The sequence below is a fragment of the Chenopodium album genome, chromosome 12 (assembly GCF_948465745.1).
Source record: "Chenopodium album chromosome 12, dcCheAlbu1.1, whole genome shotgun sequence".
Lineage (NCBI taxonomy): Eukaryota > Viridiplantae > Streptophyta > Magnoliopsida > Caryophyllales > Amaranthaceae > Chenopodium > Chenopodium album.
Window position 1 is genome coordinate 37,782,937 of NC_137845.1, and position 15,248 is coordinate 37,798,184.

The 15,248-nt window shown below is 38.3% G+C and overlaps 1 pseudogene; it reads left to right on the top strand.

The window, feature by feature from the left end:
• Positions 1-6,900: 6,900 nt before the first annotated feature.
• LOC145573433 (small nucleolar RNA R71) lies at positions 6,901-6,999 on the top strand (annotated as a pseudogene).
• The last annotated feature ends 8,249 nt before the right edge of the window (positions 7,000-15,248 follow it).

Here is a 15,248-nt window from a genome sequence, read left to right on the forward strand (position 1 = left end):
CCTAGATAGTTCGGTCTCGTGTTTGAGAATCATACATCAAGCTTATTAGATTAGGTTTGCATAGTCAAGGATCCACGCCGCTCAAATAAGGAATGTTGAAGGCTTGAAAAACAAGTAACCTCACAAGGTTGTGGCAAAAACTCACCAATGGTGTCAAATCAACTATAGGAAGCAACTACCAACATACCACAAACAAGTAGAATCCGGCTTCATGATCCTCCTAGTTCAAACCAACTACCCTAACATACACTATCCTAGAGTCAACCGCACATAATCTCAAACCGTGCATACCTTTACAACCTAGGAGGAAAATCATGCAAAAGACAAGTCCAATGTACAATGTTCATTTCAAAAGAAAAGAAATGAAAAACAATGCCTCAAAATCACATCAAAAATAAAAAGAAAAATAAAAGAAAGTAAGAGAAAAAGGTAAAATAAAAGAGAGTAAAAGAAAAGAAATGGAGACATAGGAAAGGAAAACATAGGAGAAAAGCATGCAAAGGACTAGAAAGCATGTTAAACACATAAAAATCCCAATCGACAAACAAGTGATCGATAGACAACAAAGTCACCGATCCCAAACACATTACGTGTTAACAAGCATCCATCCTCGAACCATTCAACTTCTCCTAAACTAATCCTATTCTATGCAACCAAGGAAAATAAAGAGAAAAATAAGAAAGGTCTCACCGGGATTCCAAGCATAGCAAAAACAAACGAAGCAATAAGAAACCACCTCGTAGCATTCCATATCCATAAGCTCTTCAAGGAACCAAGTGAGAAAAAAGAAATAAAAGAAACTATGAACAAAGAAAAAGGTTAGTAACTTCAAAACAAATAAAAGAAAACAACAAATAAAAGAAAATAAACAAAGCAAGAAGTATATACAACTAAAGGAAAGAGAAGCTAAACTACCAAAGAAAATAAAGAATAAAAGAAATAAAATCTAGACTAACTAAAGAACTACTCTAAACTACAAGATTTGGATTTAAGGGATTTGGATTGAGGGATTTGGATATAAGGGATCATCAACAACAACATGGCAAGCAAAACAACTCCACAAACAACAAACATCCAAGAAAATAGGGCAAACAAGCTAGCTACAAGAAAAGTAGCCTAGAGATCAAGAAAATGAGGAAACCAAAAAGAGGAATGAAAATAAACATGCAAGCAACTAAGATATGTACACAACAACAACAAGGTCACCGAGCAAGTTACTAGTTCCCCCAAGCTAGATAGAAAATACATCTCAACATCCCGATCAAAACAAAGCAAGTATCAAAAATATGAGGGATGGAGGTAAAAAGCATGAGAAGCTAAAAGGGAACTAATAACTACTACCATCACCACCACCACTCCCACTTGGCCCGGCCCCATCGGGGTCTCTGTTGCGCTCGGGGTCATCGAAGGGATGAGGGTAAGGCTCACATCCTCCGGTGTACCCCTCGGGCCACCCATAATGCCCCTTGAAAAGATCGTGTTGCCAAGGAGCAAGAGGGGTGTAGGTATCGGGCAAAGTGAGCTTAAAAGGGTGGTTGGGATGGACATGGGGGTAGTTAGGATCCCCCCTATAGTCACTACCACCCGGAGCCTTGTAATCATAGGTACCATGCTCGTCCGGGTAATAGTGACGCTCGGTGTCGGGGTTAGAAGGCCCCGACCAATAAGGATGCCCAAACGAAGGTAGAGGACCTTGTTGGGGCGGGAAATACGGATAGTTAACCGGGGGAGTAATGTTCCCACGGTTAACTTCCGCATCATAAAGTTGTTGTTGTTGTATAAACATACCTTGTTGCATCTCTTGAATACCTCTTATTTGGTCATAGAGGGCCCCAAAGTCTTGATCGTACATGCCGTCTACGTGGACTTTCAATCCACTCATTTGCTCACTAAGAGCCCTCAAATCTTCATTGGCAAAAGCATGTTGCCCTTGCTCTTGTTCTTGCTCATGAGGAGCTTGTTGTTGTGGACAAAAATGTTGTTGTTGTTGATGTTGTTGTTGTTGTTGATTTTGTTGTTCTTCCTCATCTTCTTCTTCTTCATCCTCCTCGGAATCAAAGTTGGGATGCCGGAAGGACCTGGGAACATGCCAAACATTGTCGGCAATCCTAGCCAAAGAAGTCAAGCTAGGGTTAGGCAAGAAGCACCAATGCTCGTGGCCCCTTAGCCACTCATATCTCCCTTCACTAAAACCCTTGGAGATAAATTGGATTTGACCCAATTGTTGCATATCGAGGTAGATGGAATCTGCATCCCCGATCTCCTTACAAAATGGGAGATAATCATCGAGGCGAAGGTGAGTAAGAAGCCTAGTTACCATACCCCCACAAGGGATCTCTCCCGTCCTCCTTTTGCGAAGGTCCAAGCAATATTGGGCAAAGATGTAGCCCAAGTTCAACCGGCCCACAAACTCCGGGCGAGTAGATAGCCAAAGGACTTTGAGCTCCAATTTACTCAATTTCCCCATCTCTTGCTTGGGGAACAAGACATAGCCCAATAGATGGTGTACAACCCTAAGACAAGGTTGGTACACGTCCGAGATCTTGGCCTTGTTGGCGATGAACTCACTACCACCGGAGACGTCTTCCCACCAAGAATCTTGATCATAATCCGGGAAGATGAAGTGTTCAACATTAATAATATCCCCATGGGGATCAAAATCCAAAGCGGCGTTGAACTCTTCTAAAGATTGGTCAAATATGTTGTTGAACAATTGGAACCACACCCTATATACCCCTCCAATGGGTACAAGCTCCAAGGTAGCCAAGAACTCCAAGGTAGGCTCCTTGTAGGTGCGGTAGGCGTCGGCGATGAAAGTCCCCAATCCCAAATTCAAAAGCAATGACCGCACATCATTATCAATCCCCAACTTCAGCATATCGGATTGAAAGTAATGGCGGGTTGGTTTGAGGGTTCTTTCATCTTTCAGATTTTGATAAAAGGCTTTTTGTTTATCGGTGAAATTTTTCTTCTTTGGAAGAGAGGTAGGAGGTCGTGTTTGAGTGGAAGATGGGTTGGAAGTACTAGGCCTAGAAGATGTACTAGGCCTAGTGGAGGTACTTAGGCGGGGAGGTTCCTCGATGCTAACATCGGTTTTTCGCTTTTTGGTGAGTTTCTTGAGGTATTTAGACATTGTGAGAGGTATAGAAGATCACCAACAACCAATCAAGTAGCAAACCAAAGAACCAGGAGCACCACACCCAAATTCACCACTTACTACCAATATCACCAAACTCCAATTCCACAATTCCCTTCAATCAAACCAATTCCAAACCAATCAACAATATCAATGAACCAAGAAAAATTCCTTTTCAATCAATCCAAGAGCAAACACAAAGCCAATACCGAAATCACCACTTACTACCAACTTTCCAAAATTTCAACTCACAAGAATTCAACCAAAATTGATGAAAATTGCTACAAAATCAACAAACAACACAATGTCATGCAAAATCAATCAACAAATATCACCAAATCACAACCAAAATCAAGAACAAGCATCAAAATTCACAAAATCAATACTACACTATTCATGCTCATACAAATTTGTAATTCATGCAAATTTATGATATAATTGGCAAAATTAAAGCAAGGATTAGTGATTATACCATAAAAGAAGCAAGATAAACCAATTTTGAGCAAGCAATTCCAACTCCACACAAAACCCCCAATTTTCGGCCACCAAGAGTAGGAGAGAGAGTGAGTGAAATTTGGGTCAAATTGTGAGGAATTTGTGGTGTAGAAAGATTTGTGAGTGATTTTGAGTAAGAATGTAGTGATTTTGGTGAGGATTTGAGTGTTTTTGGATGATGAATGAGGGTGGAGGAGTGCACACAAATGAGGGTTTGAATGAGGGTATGAGTGAGGAAGATGAGGGAAGTGAGAAAATGAGGGGAAAAAGGAGGAAGAAGAAGATAAATGCACGTCCAGCATCTGTGCGGCCGCACAGCACTGATGTGCGCCCGCACACGCAGGTTGTGCGCCCGCACATGCCTCGTGTGCGGCCGCACATCCCTGTGCGTGCTCCTTCCTTCTTTTTTTCTCAAAGATTTGATACTTACTGCCTATTTGGGTGCGCACATGAATCATGATGGTGATGAGGAACAACATAGGCAGTAGCTAAAATCATTTTCAAAGTCCTCAAAGTTGAAAATTCATGTGCACACCACAAAAATTCACTAAGTATCAATTTCCTCCAACTTTCAAAATATGAAATTCCTATCTTACCTCTCTAAAATTCTTACCCTTTTACCTCAAATTTCGACTAGAATCGAACAAAATATGATTTGTGCCATGAACACCTTCCATCCATCATGCATATTTTTTGAATTCCAATCCCACAAACGGACATCCTAAAAATCCAAATAAGGAGAAAAGTAAAAGAAAAGACAAAGTAATAAAAGAAACAAAAATGAGAAAATTCAAAAATCAAAGAAAAAGGTTAGAAACTCCGGGTTGCCTCCCGGGAAGCGCTTGCTTAAGGTCCTAAGCTCGACCCTTCCTCCTAATCATGGAGGATCAAAGAACACCACCTTCTTCAAGGTGGTTGATAGAGCAAATTCTTCTTCAACCTTGGGCAACTTCTCATTAATGCTTGATGAAACTCTCACAAAATTCTTTTCAAATTCTTCTTTTTCACTTCTCAACTTCTTCTTTTTCCTTGTTTTCTTCGAGTCACGGGCCGTTTTCTTCGGCTTGACTTCAACATCCTTAATCATGGAAGCTTTCTCTTCCTCATGAGAATTAAGCTTGAACCAATTTGGAAAACCAATATCTTTCTCATCCTTTGGCCTTTGAATCACAAATTCTTCTTCACTAACGTCATTAATACTTGCACAAACATCATCAACAATCTCAAAAACATTGTTAGTAGAAGAATCAATCATGCACATACCATCAATGGAATGAGAAAGACTAGCACATGCGATATCTTGGACACAAGATAAAGACTCATGCATTGGTTTTAACTTAAAACTCTCTTCTAATTTCCCACACCTCAAAGTAATTTGACCTCCTTTGACATCTATTAAAGCTCCCGAGGTAGCTAAGAAAGGTCTCCCTAAGATGATTGGAATATGTTCATCCTCCTCAATCTCTAGAACAACAAAATCCACCGGAAAAACAAACTCTCCAATCCTTAAGGGGACATCATCAATTCTTCCCTTAGGAAGCTTAATAGAACGGTCGGCCAATTGAAGTGTTATCTTGGACGGTTGAAGCTCACCTAGATCAAGCCTTTCGAAGACCGAGAAAGGCATAATACTAACACTAGCACCAAGGTCACACAAAGCATTTTCAAAAACCATTTCCTTAATTCGACAAGGGATTGAAAAATTCCCCGGATCCTCCATCTTCCTTGGAAGTTCACCATGGATAAGAGCACTAAAGCACTTCCCTCCTTCCACCGAACTACCCTCATCAAAATCCTCTCTCTCTTTTAAGATCTCCTTAACAAATTTGGAGTACTTAGGCATGTCGGGAATTGGTTCGGTAGAGGATGTAGAATCATGAACATCCTTAAAAGCTTCAAGGAACTTCCCAAATTGCTCATCCATTTTGAATCTCAAATATTTTTGGGGATATGGTAGATTGGGAAATCTCTCTATCTCACTCATCTTTTCACCAGCACACTCTTCTCTTTTGTTGACCTCACAATAGATTTCCTTAAACTCAACCCTTTCCACTTCATTCTCCTTAGCACCACTCTCATCTCTTCCCTCATTTGAACAAGAAACTCCCTCATCAAAATCATTTCCACCACTTGTGGCAATAGAGTACACGGGTTTCTTTGGTTCAACACCTTGGGAAGGCAAAGATGAAGGACTAGCAAAATCCTTAATAGTGCTTGCTAATTGAGTAATTTGAGTCTCAAGCATCTTATTGTGGGTCATCATCTCATTGAATTTCTTATCACTAACCGCCATATAGGTGTTAATGATCTTGGTTTGATTATCAATCAACTCTTCCAAGGTTGTCTTAGGAGAAGAAGGTTGTGAATAGGAATTTTCATTTTGAGTCTTTGGAACAAAACCGGGTGGGGGACCTCTTTGAGCATTGTTTTGAAAATTTCCCCTTCCTTGGTTGTTCCAATTACTCCTATTTTGATTTGAACCATAACCTTGATTATGGTTACCACCACCATGATTATGGTTTCCATTACCTTGGTTATGATTTACATAACCTTGGTTTTGATTACCATAATTATGATTTTGATTACCATAGTTTTGGCTTTGATTTTGGCTACTATAACCTTGGTTATGGTTACCACGAGAACCTTGATTCCCTTGGTTCCTATAACCACCATTATGATTATAGTTGTCAAAATTGCCTTGGTTTTGGTAATTCCTATTCCATTGGCCTTTTTGATTATCAAACCTTTGAACATTGTTGTTTGACACAAAATTAACATGTTCACACTCATTGTTGTCAAATTCATCAACACATTCATTAGGACAAACACTAGAGTCATGATCATACGATCCACATGCATCACAAAACAAATAACCTAAAGGCATATTATGTGAAGAGGGAGGGGGTTGAGAGTTAGAAGGAGTACCTCTCCCCTTAAATTGGGAGGGAAAATTAGAAGCTTGAGGAGAGGTAGAAGTGCTCTCCAACTTAGCTTTGATTGCGGTGACCTCCTTTCCTAAGTTTGTCATTTGGGAGGAAAGGTTGTTGATTGCATTGAGATGGTCCACCGAATACAATGAAGATTGCTTACTTGAAGAGTCTCTCTCCCCATCTTGCCAATCCCTATAATATGTCACCACGTCCTCAATGATGTCCTCAACTTCTTCTTCGGTTTTGTTCATGATAGGGCCCCCGGCCCCTCCATCAAGGCATGACTTGCCTTGGGGACTTAAACCGCCATAGAAGATTTGGATCACTTGGTATGTGGGGATTCCGTGGTGAGGGCACTCCCTTTGATACTCTTTGAATCTCTCCCATGCTTCATAAAGGCTTTCACTCGGCCTTTGCTTGAACCCTTGAATCAAGGCTCTTGCCTCCGCCGTCTTCTTTTGGGGATAGAAACGGGACAAGAAAGCCTTTGTAACATCATCCCAAGTTCTCAAGGAGTTGGGCTTCACCTCCTTGTCTAGCCACTCCAAAGATCTTCCTAATAGAGAGAAAGGGAACAACTTGAGGCGGATGAATTCTTGAGAGACCCCATTGACTTTGATAGTGTTGCAATATTTTTCAAATTCTTTCAAATGGTTCAATGGGCTCTCATTCTTAGCCCCACTATATTGCCTTCTCTCAATCAAGGTGATCATTGCCGGCCGGATTTCGAAGTCATTTGCCGGGGTAGTAGGTGGAGCTATTCCACTCTCAAACCTATATGCCCCGGGCACTCCAAACTCCTTCAAGGCTATTCTAGGATTTTCACCCATTCCTTGCTCTTCTTGAATTTCTTCTTCACTTGAAGAGCTATAAGCCAAGGATCTATTATCCACTCTTCTTCTTGAAAGAGTCCTCTCAATTTCCGGATCAAGGGGAACAAGGGGACGATCGCGGGTTCTATGCATGCAAAACTCACACAAAAATGTTAGTAGCACGGCTACAAGTGTAGCCTAGAGAAACAAAATCTTTTTGTATTTTATCAAAATGAAATAGACTCAAAAACAACATACACTCAAGCACCATTCCCCGGCAACGGCGCCATTTTGATGGGACGGAGAACGGTAGGTCGTTGGGCTACCACCCCACCCTATCAAACAAAATTTGTAACTTAACTAACCCCTATTTAGCGTAGTGGCAAGTCAAGATCGAACCCAAGGGAATGGATATCAAGTGCACGATGCCTAAATCAAGCTATTTCGGAATCAAGAAGGGGTTTGAGGTAGAACTAAGGCTAAACTAGGTAATGAAAACTTGTATTAAATCAATCTAAGACACTAGGGCAATGGATCCACATGCAATCATAATGGAAACGGTAATTTGGGAGGTCAAACCGACTAAGTCAAGCGATATGAAGGAAAATCATCATGTATCCAAAAGAGCATACTAAGGTGGTTCACCTAGAGGTCTAACTAGCATCAACTACGCTAAACACTACCTAGGGAACGTCACAAAGCACCTCAATCGTGAAATTGCAAGTCTACTAATCAATGGTCCGTATCATAGCAAGCTTACAATGCAATCTAGTGTATTAATCAAAGATGGCCAAACCTCAATTAATCACACACATGCACATGAAATATCAACCAAATTTAAGCATATCATCAACTCCATCAATTATCCCCAAATTACACTATTCCATCATTCATACATGCTTCACCATCTCCCTAGCTAGGAAACTACTCACTAGCCATAGGAATTAAGATCAAAACTACAACATTCATCAAATTCATCATCAACATACTTGAAATCAAAGATTAAACCAACAATCAATCAAAATCAATCAAAATTCAATCAATAACCAAATCAATCATCAACATTATGAAAAACTAATGAAATCAACTAAAATCAAACTTGTATTGAAATCAAGAAGAAAATCCTTACAAAACTTTGATCCAAAGATCAAATACAATGAGAAATCCTTGAGCAATCACCAAAAATCATGAGTTTCTCTCTCTAGTTCTTGAGTTTCTCTCTCTAAAATTCTCCCAAAAACTACTATCAAATTCTATCTAAAACTAAAACTTCCTCTTTTCAAAAGAACTCTCTCTAAAAATAGGTAGAAATAACTATATATACAAGGAGGAGGTCGGTAATGACGCCCAAAAATAGACCCTCGTAAGTGCGGGCGCTCGAAGGAGTGTACCCAGGAATGTGCGCCCGCACACACCTGATGTGCGGCCGCACACGACAGATGTGCGGCCGCACACTCCTTAAGTGCGCCCGCACAAAGCTGCAGCTTCCTCCTTTCTTCTTTGCCCTTGCTCACGAGGTGCACGCATCCTAGATGATGATGATGGAGGACAAGGTAGGCAGAAACTTCCTTGAATTTCTTGAAGAAAATGAGCCATGAGGAAGGCATAAACAAGACTTTGAAGCATGCTCCTTGAACCTATCATTGACTTGAAACTTCTTGCACAAGCTTTAGGCATGAAAATCAATGGAAAACTATAGAAAGGAAGCCCGGGAATTCTTGGACAATCAATTACCACCTATAATCAAAGGATAAAAAGCAAGTAAAAGAGAAAAATAACAAGTAAACTAGAAAAAGACATGAAAAAGAGAAACTAACTACAAAATGCGTAAAATGAAGAAAACAAGAATAAAACTAAGGAAAACTAAAGAAAAGAGAGGTAAAATGAAATAAAAATCATCCAAAAAGGAACCAAATGAGTGCCAAAAATGTCACACATCACTCGATGATGAAAGTATTTGGATAACTTAGGCACGGAGGCTAAGTACTTCATACTTTGCAATGCAATGATGATTACAAGTGATGAGTGATTTTGATATGACAAGGCATGCTTCAGGGTTGCGTTAAGATTTCATGACAAAGGGTTCCTAAAGGGAAGTATTATTTGGTCATGTATCTGTAATGTGTGTGAAAGTGACACTACGTCTAATTTGCAAAGGATAAGGGTGTGAAAATATATTGTGAGAAAAGCCAAATAATGGTGACTCTTAGGCTGGGTAGGCCAATGAAGTAAGGATCAAGCCCCCTAGTCTAGCTTTAAATGGATAGGGATGATCATTAGAGATCCCTTGATATGATCATGTATGAATGTGAATGTGAATGAATGCATTTTTATTACGGCTGCACCTCAATGTGAGGTTTTCTACGTATCCGTTAGGAATTAGGCCGAACGTAGCTCTAGCCGAACCTCGTACAAGTGTGTGTATACCTTAAAGAAGTCTTGGAAGGGTTGTAACGGGGTTAGGCTAAAGGTTGAAGAAGAAGAAGGGGATAAAGACTCAAGACCCTAGATAAGCCCCCAAGGTGTGCAATCTTGCTTTTGAATCTTTGTATTTGTATGCTTGAGATTTTTCACTTTTGAACTCTTTTGTTTCTTATTTTTTTGCTCCAATTTTCTTTTTCTTTCCTTTTTTCAAATTCACATCTTTTTTTTTTATAAGTCTGGGCAATCCCGATCATGTCGTCTATCACTCACTTGGCATTCATGTTTCTCATGAACGGTACCGAGCACTTGATAAGAGATGCAATCTGAGACGTATTCTTATCAAAGATATGTTCATATCAAAGACATTTGAACACTTGCCCTTTTGCACACTTTTATATTGTTATTGAATATTTTATAAAATCACTCAAGCTTTTAATCTTTGAAAATTGCATAAATTGCACACCATCCCATCCCAAGGTTAAGTAGATGTGGGTTGAAAAAGAAAGGTTTATCGTTAGACGAGGCTTAGAGTGATTTATCAAGAAGGATTGTATTTTTGAAGGGTGAAAGGGATATGATGTGGCTACAAGGGGTGCCTCAAATCATTGGTATATCTTGTGCTTAATCCGGCGCTTTTTTTATTTTATTTTTTTTTTTTTTTGTTTTTTTTTTTGGAGAATGCAATAATCATATGAGAAGAAATAAGTGCTCATTTTATTAAAATGGAAAGAGTAAAATTCAAACACTAATAAGTAAATCTAAAGAAAATGAAGGGTGCCTATACTAGACTTAATGGGGAAGGGGAATCAAAAATAATAAGGAAAACATGAAATCTTGTCATTGAAGCGTGCCTCATGCTTATCATCACTCAGTCTGCTTGCCAGCTGGAGTGAAGGGAATCTTGTTTGCATCGATGAGATCTTGGATGAGGTTTTGAAACTTGTGACATTCATTTGTAGTATGACCGTTTCCTCTATGGTACTTGCAATAGGAGTTCGGATTCCACTCGAGTGTTCTCTTGTCAAGAGGAGGATTTTCATAGGTCCAATGGGACTGATTAGTTTTTTAGCATAGATTCGATCAAAGATGATACTGTAGCTTATTTCGATTGGTGTGAACTTTCATTCCGATTCTTTGGTCTTTAAAATATCTTTGTCAAGAGCCCAAATTTCATCGTTGTAACTGTCGTTTTGATGGGAAGAAGCGGAAGAATGGTCATCGCTCTTCCAGCTCTTGCCATTGTCGCCATTATTATTAATCTTGGCCTTCTTGTTGCTTGAAAGAACATGAAAGAGATTTTAATCAAAGAGGTCTTGAATACGATCTTTAAGAGCAAATCACTTTTCGGTGGAGTGACCATGGCCTTTATGATATTTGCAATAGGAGCTTGGATCCCAATGAGGAGACCGTTTCTCAAGTATTGGATCTGGGATTGGACCAATGGGATGAATGAAACCTTGGCCCTGGAGATAGTCGAAAGCTTCATTATAAGTCATTCCTATTGGTGTGTATTCATCAATGGTACATTTTGCCCGCGGCTTAGGAGCATTGAGTTTTTCCTTAAATCCTTGATGGGAAGAAGAAGGATACTCGTTCTTTTCATTCTTTCGATCCTGACAATGAGAGTTTTGTTCAATAACCATCATTGGACTCGCTAATCCTTCTACCACACTCATAAGCATGGCAACAACATTTCGTAGTTTATGAACGTCCTCTTTCAGACTTGACGAGTTTTCCCCGGTATCACCTAAGAAAACTTCTTCTTCACTGGCCATTATTACGAACTTTTTTCTTTGTCAAATTGGTTTATCAAGGAGTGATACTTGAAAAAAAGTGTTGTCCTTGATTACACGCCCTTCTCTCCTTGACCAAGTGCTGTGGAAAGGGAAGTCATGGATACTTATTGTTAATTATTTGACTCAAACTCAATTCAACATCCATAGATGGGGGAAGATCATGGAGTATGAGGGGAATGATATGTATGGAGAAAGCATGTAAGATGAAAGTATAAGAAAGTTGTAAGGTATACAATGTACGAAAAGTGATGTGATAGAACGTGAAAGCTATAGAAATTTCAGGAATAGGACGAACCCCCAACTCGAATGAAGGAAAGGACGACTCATGCTTGGACCTAGCTAAGACATGGTCATGGTGTGAAGGAAGTATATACAAATTGTGTGCTAAGACTAGTGAGTGTAAGTGATATGTTCAAGACTCATGTCATGACCATGTGACTAGACATTGATTAGACTCGTACAAGGCTAAGTTGAGACTTCATCTATATACACTAAACTGGACAGGTTGTGGTATTTCAGTCATATCTTTTTAATCTGTGACTCCGAATTGGATGAAACCAACGCCAAATGAAAGATAAAACTCGGGGCTACAGACCCCAAAGGCTGTACAACTCATAATTTATTCTAGAACTCCGATTATGACCAAAACAAATTGACGCTTGTGCGGGAAACGGGAATAAAAAAGCGGGTTGACTCAAAGAAAATATGACTCGATTTTAGATATATTTATTAGCTCAAATTAATTAATCAATTAATTAAGAAAAGTCCTTTAGTCATTGGTTAGTTTATTTAAGCATATTTATAATCACAAGTCAAAGAAAACGATTAGTTTAATCACATATAAATATGCACAAGCAAATAATGCACAAGTAGTCAAATAGTCACAACATGATGCAATGAGTTTGCAACCTAAACATGGCTCTAGTTCTCTAAAGTTCAAGGATTATGGTAGTCAAAATAGGGTCCATGGTTATAAGTCTGGATGCATCCCGCAGAAGCCTTACCTTTGGAAGGGTTGGCGCGTATGGATGGGACCCCGCAAGTTAAACTTGCTTCCATTGTTTGGTGAATTCACAAACTCGGATGTACCCTTCGTTTCAATGAGCGTTCGATTGGGTAGATGGAGAGTGAGTTCCTCTAGGGTTATGGCCATATATAGAACACATATGGGTTTTAGAAAAGAGGGAAAACTCAATCAAGAAGTAAAATCGGCCAAACAGTACTAGAACCAGTGAAAGCAAGAAGGCAGCGTCTAGCTTGGTATTGGAAGAACCTGGCACGAGAAAACAAGGACCATCGCGAGAAGATGGCCCTATCGCACCGCAATGTCGCAGTTTTCTGTGGTCTTAGAATTTTACGATTTTCGCAGCATTTTTTCAATTTTAATTGTGAAAGATATTTCCCAAATTTCCTACGTGTATAAAAAAACCTATGTTTTTGACGCATTACGGATGGTCTTTCTAACGCGGACTTTTTATGCTTATGCCAATAATGTCAGTCAAAATTATGCACATGAATACTTAGAACGTTTCGAGTCTCATCCACTCATTCTAAATTATTGCCAAAATAAATTTTAGGAATTAAAATAGAAAAACTTCCCAGTGGAGTCGCCAAAAACTGTAGGGAATATTTCAAGAATCCCACACTTGAGCCCCACTGTGATCATACACTTAAGCATGGTGTCGCCTAAAGGGAAGGAAGCCAGAGCAAAAGAGTCACCAACCAGTTTTAGGAACTTGTAAACCGTTCACAGGGTGAAGGTTACAGCCCTTCACAATCCAAGAGATCGCTAACTCCATAGTGGTCCTGAACTATGACTGGATATTCGGGGATGAAGGTAAAAATCAAACCTAAAAGAGATTGAACCTACCCTAAATAGGCCTCTAATTTATTCTTCTCATATTCTTATGCGCTTTCTGACTAACATACAATCATTATATTAATCTAAACATGTTTAATCTATGTTGGTTGAATATTAATGCACAAACAAAACTATTATTGGCGATCACTTGAATTAAACTCATATTAGCTTAAATAAAATTATTAATTATCTTATTAAGCGTGATTTCAAGTACAAATTCCCTTTAAACCTGCAAGAGAGGGCGTGATCAAGAAATAACAATAATATATCAAGCAACATAATATTATTGATAACAACAATCATCATCACCAAAATAATATTTTCATCAAAGCATAATATTAGCAAGATCCTAGGCATGATACTAACAAAATTAATAACAAATCCTAGCATGATACTAACAAGATTAATAACAAATCCTAGCATGTCACTAAACAATAAAAATCAAAGCTTTAATCTTAACATGATACTAGAATTTAAAATAATCTAGCATGATTCCTAAAGATATATAGTAATAAAACAACTTACTTTGTTGCCTCGTATCTCTTTTTATCAAAACAATACACAAGTTAGTAACTTCAATAAAAAATATTAAACAATAAATCTAATCAAAGAATTTTGGACCAAACACTCATAAATTATCAACCTTTCACGTCTAAGACGAAGGCAACTTCGAGCTTGGCTATGTGTGTCTAAGTCTCGTGAATGAGGAATATTGTATTTTGAAAAGGATTTATAAGGCTTAGAAAGAGGGAGAAAGAATAAGCTTCTAGCTTTTTAGAGAGAGAGAATAGAATAGATGATTGTTAGTGAATTAAAAACGGGAAATAACGCCCTATTTGTAGAGAAAAATTGTCCGTGAACGATAGAAAAGAGACAGAATTTGAATCAAAGTAAAACAAGTTCTGTCGCGGTGCAACAGAGCTGTCGCGACGCGATAGGATAGTTTTTTGCGGATTTTTTTTTATCATATCTTTTGATCCAAAAGTCGAAATAAGACATATAATATGTCATTGGAAAGACCTTGAAGTCTAATTTCCAACCCAATTAGAATCAGATTAAAATATTTTGTAGAATAAAAGATATAGTCCAAATAGTAGAAGGCTGTTAGTTTTGGATATAGTTTCGTATTTCTTTCGTATCTTTTTCATTATAGCTCGGAATTAATATTATAATATATCATTGAAGAGATAATTTCAAGATATATCTAACCATAAAAGATTTGGATGAAAACTATTTGGTACGAAAATAATATCTGATCATCTTTGAACGTCATTCATTTCGAATAGAATTAGGACTTTCAAAACGAGGAGTTTTATTCAATTTTAAATTCTTTAATCTTATCTTTTCAAAAAAGGATAATTAAGATCTTTTAGAAACATATAGAAGCTTCTAATTAATCTTAATTAATTTAGAAATATAATTAAGATTAATGGACCCTCCACATGATCATTGGGTCGCACATCAAACTCGTTTAGACCCAGTTTAGTATTTTGACCATAACTTCCTCATTAGTCACCGGAATTTGGCTTATAATATATCGTTGGAAAGGTCTTTTCAAGCCCCACCAAAATACTCAATTATTGGACCCTGATTATGGACTATATAAAACTGGATTGGAAGTTTTTCATAAATAGGATATGAAATGAATGATTTTCAAAAACAGAAATGAATTATTTTTATTAAAAATGGAGAAAATAGAAGAATTCACGAGACTCATGACATGAAAAGTACTCATCACTGGGTATGGTTTTGGAGAGACACAATTTGGTGTCTACGATATATATATGAATGATA